The following is an 8,471-nucleotide window of genomic DNA, read 5'->3' as shown; positions in this document are numbered from 1 at the left end:
TTTTTTAATATGATAAATTCAAACAAATCACATTTTTTTTCACTGCTTTGTGTTAAACCATTAATTTCCATCCACTGGACAATAATTGTTTATGCTCATCCAGAACAAGTGGCCTAAATGCAGTCAGTCTCTTTGAATATATACTATATGGAAAATAACTGAGTTTAACAACTCTAAGAGCATTACATTGGGATAAATAAGCACATATGAGGACAGTACCTGGTAAACAGACAGCATTGTATCTGTAGTTTATCTGCATTGCAGCTGCAAGGTTAAGTTCATGAAAGTTAATTGTAGCTGGTATTTCTCATCATTGTGATTTTGTTGTTTTGCAGAACACATTTAAAGCCATTAGTGTAAGTTCTCTTTTTTTTGTTGAACTGTTAAAAAGTGTGACAGGTAATTATTGTAGTGGAGTAAAATTCCTCTGCTCATTAGAAAAAACAAATAAAACCCCTAATAGTTACGCAACCCTAAGTCTTAAATAAGTAAGTCTTTTATATTCATATTCATATTCATTCAAGATCTGTAATTGGTGTAATTGTGACTGTCAGTAACCCATTCCACACCCTCACCATTCTTTTGAAATTCTCTCCAGTCCTCTGTCCTAAGCCTCCAATGTGTCCTCTGGACCTTGTTTACACAGGTCACTTTGTCAACTCCTTTTAAGAGTTTCTATATATGAAGTTTAAATTGCTCTTCTTTCATTTCACAGATTACACAGCCAGTCAGCCAATGCAATGCCTACTCTAGCTCTAGGGTTCTAAGGCTTTTTAGTGAAAACAGTCTTTCGACTCGACTGCTGTGAGTCAGAGGGAAGCTCTGAGCCAGCAAAGGGCATGGGAAAGACCCACAAGGAAACATTAAATACAGCTTACCCAAATCCCCCATTTCACTTGAGACCTAAAAATAAAACCTTTCTGGTGAAAACAATACATTTTTCTGAATTCCCTGCAGAACACTATTATAGTTGTGAGGAATAAATAAAAAAAAATCCTTGTGATTACCTATCCCTTTTTCCATTGCTAAATCTAAACCCTAATCCTAACACAAACAGAATAGCAATCATGTTCCTTCAAGAGACCATCCTGTTGATATTGTGCACAGGATTTGAGTTTATTTGTCTGCTGCAAGCTGCTTATATGGTTGAAAATAGAAAGATAAACTAGACCCTCTAGGATGTAAAATGCAAATAACAAGCCAGGGTAGAAAACAGCTGGATCTAGTGGGGGTCTAACTTTGTAACTGGATAATTCCCTACAGAATAAAACACTGCCCTTCAGTTTTATCAGGAAAGACTTATTTCTAATTCTGTGTTTTTGTGCAACATATGGGGCACATCAACCATGCCATGTGAAGACTTGAACCATGGTTTCCAGCTCTTGAAGAATATTTGTTTTGCAGTTAATTGAGTGCATGTTTGCATAGATGAGAATTAGCTGCAATCTGTTAATCTAATTTGCTGTCATCTGTATACGTCAAATGATATAATTAGCATTACTCTAGCAGGATATTCCTAATAGCATAAATATTTCCATCAAGATTTCTAGAGCTCATAAGCTCTCAAAAACAGATCTGGTAAACCTCATTTGAATGTCCAAATAGCCAAATAAACTACAGAGATTCATATCGACAGTCGAGTAATAACATCCAGTGAGCCTTTAATCATTTTTATAAATAGACAGTTTTGCATTGTCCCATCAAATTAGCAGCACAAGTTTAATTACATTATTACAAGTGACATTGTTATAAAGGCATGCACACACATGCACACATGCACCCACACACACACACACACAAACACACACACTATCAGCAGTACACAACTTCTCCACACATTGAAAAACTGCCTGGCTCTGAAAGGGGTTTGTCTTGTGCACTCAGCCCCAGCTCAGTTAGATACCAGGAGACAGTCCAGAGGACTGCAGTTCTGACAAACTCTGTCGATCTGTGGCTCTTGAAGATCCCCGGGACCGTGTTTTGTGGGGGAAGCCTCTGGATTATTCTAAATGTATCTTTCTCTGGACATGTGACTGAGAATTCCATCTGTTTAGTTACAGTTCCTAATCACATATTACTGTACCCAAAAGGATGCGCTGAAAAGAATGCATGCAAAGCTAGCTGGTAGGCAGAGAAGAGAAGAGGTTCTGAAAAGAAAGGACAAACGTTTGTGCAGAAAAAAAAGTATAAATATAAATAAACTGCAAATGTTACTGTATTTTGTGTTGTGTGCTCACAGGATATACACTTTTGCAGAAGAATATTTGCAGTTTTTTACAGTACAGATCCCTGATATCCATTCAGTGAACACTGGCACTGTACCACAGGATCATTCCATTTGTAGGCACTGTATCTTTTTTTTTTCAATGAGGGCTATTCAATTGTTTTCTGTTTTTAGGTGGAATACCTCATCAGATGCCGTTCCACAAAGAAGAAACGACTGCCTCCCCCCAAGCAATACTTTTCACAGGATCCTTTCATCTTGTGCTGCGGTCCCTCAACATGACATTTTAGCAGGGCTGCTCTCGAGATCACTGTATTTGAAGTCATGTTTTTATCTTTGAAATGTGCACTTTCATTTCCGGACAGCATCCTCTTTTTATTGTGGAGATGAACCCAGCAGCGATGGTTGAGTTAATGATTGTAAAAAATCCAGAGCTGCTTTGTGTTGTTAGCGTGTTCAATACACGCTTGAGGAAATCCCTGTAAAACGCTGTAAATATGAAGATTAGACACCCTGCTAAATCGAGGATGTGAACCTTAAACCAGTTGCTATGGTAATGTAATAATTAAAATGCTTTAGATGTCTCCCAAACAGCACTGCAGGTTTCCTTTCCATACAGTTTCCTTCACTGTCAAGGCTCCCAGTTGGGATGGATTTTCAGGAGATGAAATAATAACTGAATGGAGAATACTATTCTGAAACACAGCGATAATGATTTACCTTTGCTTTAAGGTTAATTTAATTCAGATGTCAATCAATATGCATCAGCACCTTGCAGTGTCTTTAAAGGATAGAAAAGCCATAAATAAAAAAACAATAAAAAAGATCTTCATGAAACTAAAACAAAAAAAAAATCTGAAACAGCATATGGGCCACCCGCACAGCCATGGTCTAACCTGATGAGACTGCACAGTGTTGAAATAGCTCTGGAGAGAGCTGCATGAACATTTCTCATTGTATCATTAGCAGTCAGCCTCTGATTCCTTCAGGGACACTGGGGTGAAAAACTACAGCAAGGTCTGTTCTCAAGGATGGGCCGCAGAGCGAAACGTTTAAAAACCATTCCTCCTCAAACATGTGCAATTTGTGTAGTCTTGAACAGGGTAGCCTCTGCAAACAGAGGACCACAGCAGCCCTCTAACAGCTGTCAATTCACCAGAGGCTAGACTTACTTATTATAGTGTGGGGTTCCTTCTCCTGGCTCATCTCTTAACCCATTAGTGCCCACAGTTATAAATGAGCCCTGCCATGTAGTTTGATGAGGTTGTGCACAATGGTGTCAAGTGTGTTCCCTTCAGCTCTCGCTGCACAGCTCCCTCTGGTGGACAAGATACGTTACCACTGTGTGAGGGTCACAATCAGTGAGATGTATGATCCTATATCTAATCATAACAACAAGCTGAGGCAATAATTTAAAGATTCAAGGGAACAAGCATTAGAGACTGCGTGTGGAATTGTACAATAATCCCATCGTTTGTAGTGCCATGTGCCCTGTGTAAAGATGCAGGTTTTCTTTTTTTTTTCTGAAATGATTACAAAGTTATAATTGAATAATATTGCTTTGTTTTTGGACTATTCTCTATCCCAAACCCAATCACACAAACCTGTTATGCTTGGTTATGGATAAATTCATTTAACTTACGGCTCCAAATTCCCTCTTGTTGCTGTGGGGTGCTGGAAAGCTACTGTAGGGCCTCTGGCTCCCGCGAGCCACATCTATCGAGGCCATAGCCTCGTTGTAATGAGGTGGTTATTCTTCCTAATCTCGCTGCTCCCTAGGGTATGCACCAAGGGGAGTTAACACTGTTTTTAAATGAGAGCTTCTGTTCTTAAGATGAGTGGTGTCCTGTCTGTGGGACAGTGGCAGGCGAGTGCAGTGAAAGCAGTGAACGCTTATAAGTTGCTCAGAGGACTGGGTGACCTAGCAGATTAGCTATTCTCTGTGCTCATTTAAAATGCTCTCCGGGTGATTGTTAAACAAAGCCTTTCTGTAGTCTATTACAGAAAACCTTTCTACTGTAATTAGGCATCTTTCTAGCCTGAAAGCAGTACTGTGAGAGACAGGAAGTCTAGACGACCTGTCACAGGGTATGTTTGTTTCCTGCTCCAGTGGTTTAGGCATCGTGCTGCAGGGAAACCAATACAGCTGCAAATAAACAATGAAAGGTCAGTACCTGCAAACGTCATTTCAGGGTAACACTTTACAGTGTATTTACATTGTAGTTACTTCATAAATACATGTGTACTGATACATTCTTCCAATGTTACCACAGATTCTGACCCCTGTCTGATATGAGATGAGGTTAAAAGCTGTAACCCCATGATTGCAGATGAGCCCGGTTCTGTTGCATGGTGGTTCAGACCCTTGCTTGTGACCAGCCTCCTCCTTGCTCCACTCACAACACTGCACTGAGAGACTAAAGGATTAAAGACAACAGATTAAAGAACTGGCCAAGCCTGACTAGTCTTATAAAGAAAGGGGAAGGAATCCTTCTGTGGCAGGCTGGCGAGTGGATAGAGGCCCAGAGACAGACTGCAGTTCAAAAAAATAACTATTTTATTATAAATAAACAAAAATAAAGTGCACAAGGGCAAAATAACAGATACTCAAACACAAATAAAGCAAAAACAAAACTCACAAAAATAAAGTTTCCAGGCTGGGCAATGCCTTCACTGGATTTAGAAAATTCAAAAACCACAAAACAAACACCAACCTGCTTCCTCAGCTCCCTCTCTCCAAATGAGAAGCAGAGGCCTCCTTTTATATCAGGTGGCTGGGCGCTGATTGATCGTTAATCAACCGAATCAACTAATCAACCCCAGCCACCTGAACATAATAAACCCAGGCAGGCAGGGGAAGTTAACCCCATCCCTGCCAATTTAAAAGGGCAGAGCTTTGCTCTGCCACACACCTCCCCCCATGTACAACGTACACCGGCCGCAATCGGCCAACTCCCCCCTCCCCCCCCCCTCCCCCCCCCCCAAGAGTCCAATTATGTCCCTTGGGTGGGCTGTTATGGTGGGTGGTGGTGGGCGGGGTTGATGTCGGAGCCCCCAAGCCTTCTTTGGTTGAGGGGGCCCCGAATCTCCAAGGTAGCACGGCGACGGCGGCCCGGCTCCCTCTGGTGGCTGAGGCGGCGACGGCGGCCCGGCTCCCTCTGGTGGCTGAGGCGGCGACGGCGGCCCGGCTCCCTCTGGTGGCTGAGGCGGCGACGGCGGCCCGGCTCCCTCTGGTGGCTGAGGCGGCGACGGCGGCCCGGCTCCCTCTGGTGGCTGAGGCGGCGACGGCGGCCCGGCTCCCTCTGGTGGCTGAGGCGGCGACGGCGGCCCGGCTCCCTCTGGTGGCTGAGGCGGCGACGGCGGCTCCTCGCCCCTCTCTGGCTCTGGGAGCGACGGCGGCTCCTCGCCCCTCTCTGGCTCTGGGAGCGACGGCGGCTCCTCGCCCCTCTCTGGCTCTGGGAGCGACGGCGGCTCCTCGCCCCTCTCTGGCTCTGGGAGCGACGGCGGCTCCTCGCCCCTCTCTGGCTCTGGGAGCGACGGCGGCTCCTCCTCCCTCTCTGGCTCTGGGAGCGACGGCGGCTCCTCGCCCCTCTCTGGCTCTGGGAGCGACGGCGGCTCCTCGCCCCTCTCTGGCTCTGGGAGCGACGGAGGCTCCTCGCCCCTCTCTGGCTCTGGGAGCGACGGCGGCTCCTCGCCCCTCTCTGGCTCTGGGAGCGACGGCGGCTCCTCGCCCCTCTCTGGCTCTGGGAGCGACGGCGGCTCCTCTCCTCCCTCTCTGGCTCTGGGGGCGACGGCGGCTCCTCGCCCCTCTCTGGCTCTGGGGGCGACGGCAGCTCCTCCTCCCTCTCTGGCTCCTGGGAGGTCGGCGCATCCTCACCCCTCTCTGGCTCTCGGGACGGTAGGCGGCTCACCCCTCTCTGGCTCTGGGGACGGCAGCTCCTCCCTCTCTGGCTCTCGGGAAGGCGGCTCACCAGCCTCTCTTTATTGGAGTGACCGGCGGATCTCCCATGTCTACCGCCACGGTAAGAACACCACCATGAGGGGCCGGGTCCTCTGGGATGGCGGCCCACCATGAGGGCAACCTCTGGGAGGAGACACCAACGGTGGCTTCCTCGAGTGGATAGTGCCAGGAGACAGTCTGTAGTCCCAGATCTCCCTTTTCATCTCGACGCCACAAATAAGCCAGGTAGCTGCTGCTTGTCCTGCCTTTTCCACTGTCTGCTCTTCTTTCCCATTTTTTTTTTTTCAAAAAAAAAAAAAAATAAATTATCACAAAAATTCCACAAAACCAAAAATACTGCTCTGAGCCTCTAGGTGGCGCTATCCCACTCTGACACCAAATGTGGCAGGCTTATCTGCCTCCTTTTATATCACATCGTTAATCAACCTAATCAACTAATCTAATAAACCCAGGCAGGCAGGGGAAGTTAAGAAACAAAATAGTCAAACAAACAAAAAAGAGAAACATTTATATTTGGCACAATTTTATTTTTTAAAAAATAAACACAAACGATGCTTTATTAAGTAGAATAAACAGTAATTCACACTGAGATTGAATATCACATGGCAGAAACAATGAAAATGTCAAAGTTTACCTTGTCATAAAGTAGAAAAAGCATGTACAATACAGGTCGTTTAACACAATATGTTGAAAGTCATTTGAACAATAAGTAAATTATTTTAGCATATTTAGATGAATCAATATTTGTACCTAAAGCAGCTTTTAAAAGACAACATCCAAACAAAATAGTTTAAAATATGCGTAAAGAAATGTTGCTGTTTTAAAAGAGAAGTGTGCATCAGTCACTTATGAAGGAAATTTTAACTGATCTTTTATTTTACAGTGACAGAAACCAAACATCTGTATTAATTTCGTGTGTATTGAAGAACAGGATCCTTGCTTTACGTGATGTATCGTATCATTATGGAGGTCTGTGTCGTTTGTATCATGATACAAGACCAAAATCACAACAGCACAGCTCATATATATGGTATAGAGGCATATTCTCCTTATCTCTCCATATGGTCCATCATTAAATTACTAATCGCTCTTACTATTACTCTTATAAATAAATATGTAAAGAGGCAGTGCAACTGATAGATAACTCACCGTTTCGATAAAGAGGCAATGCACTTCATTTAGAAAGCTTAACATTGTAAAAAAACAATGTCAGTCTAGATGAAATCAGTAAGCTTAATTTACTCGATGCTGTCTGAAAAAATCCCAGAAACCGAAATGTTGCAGCCAATTATTAAATGAGCTATTGGTTACTTTTCCCCTGTTAATACAGAAAGGAAACCAGCGCTAATACCCGACCTCTGCAAATACAGCATCACACCCCAGCTGCTGAATAGAGTCCTATATCCAACATCAAGTCATGGATTCAAACCAAGTTAACCTTTAAAAAAAAAACACTTGAGGGGCTAGTGATCTGTTAATTTAACATGAATGGACATGTGTTATAATTCCAATTTTTGTTTCCTTGCCCATGAGCATGAGAGTTTAACACTGTTCTAAGAGTGCATGCAATGTGCCCAGTGTACACTATTTATAGTTTCTGTCCCCTTTTGTACAGAGAAAATGTATCCTTCACATTAAACAAGGGGAAGGCTGTTAATGAGTATCCTGGATGATAGCTAAACAAGCTTTCAATTTGCGTCTCACAAGAAAAAAACTGTCTGCAGGCTGATTGTAGCAGGCAGATCACAGTTTCAAATGAGGCAGCGCTAACCCTTCGAGGGGCAGGAAATGGGAATCTTGAGAGTTGCTGCCAGTTTTGCTTAGTTTTGAAATCTGATGGAATAAGCCAGGCTTGAAAAGCTGCTTTACAGTCTGTGCATCCCCGTAGTATTTCATTTCTTACCTGTCGAATACCCCTCTCTTGTGTGCTCTCTATCAGTTTCCATTGCTGAGTCTGCCAGATTTATCAAATTATGTCATTTGTAAACCCACTGATTTACTAACTAATGGATAGCCATTGCACAAATGACAGTGTTCTCAAGCTCACAGTATCAGCGCAAGCTTGGTTGCCTTCATTGCAGCAGCACAGAGTTTAATGACCATAATCTCTTTCAGTGAACCCCACCCCCCCCCACCCATTGGCCAGGACAGGGGAGGAAAACCATCCAAGCTGAATCACTCATGGCTATCATGAAACAGTATAGGCACACAGTGATGATAATAATAATAATAATAATAATAATAATAATAATAATAATAATAATAATAATAATAATACAAAAACAT

This window comes from Polyodon spathula, chromosome 7 (assembly GCF_017654505.1).
Source record: "Polyodon spathula isolate WHYD16114869_AA chromosome 7, ASM1765450v1, whole genome shotgun sequence".
Taxonomy (NCBI): domain Eukaryota; kingdom Metazoa; phylum Chordata; class Actinopteri; order Acipenseriformes; family Polyodontidae; genus Polyodon; species Polyodon spathula.
Note: the sequence above shows the minus strand (reverse complement) of the source record.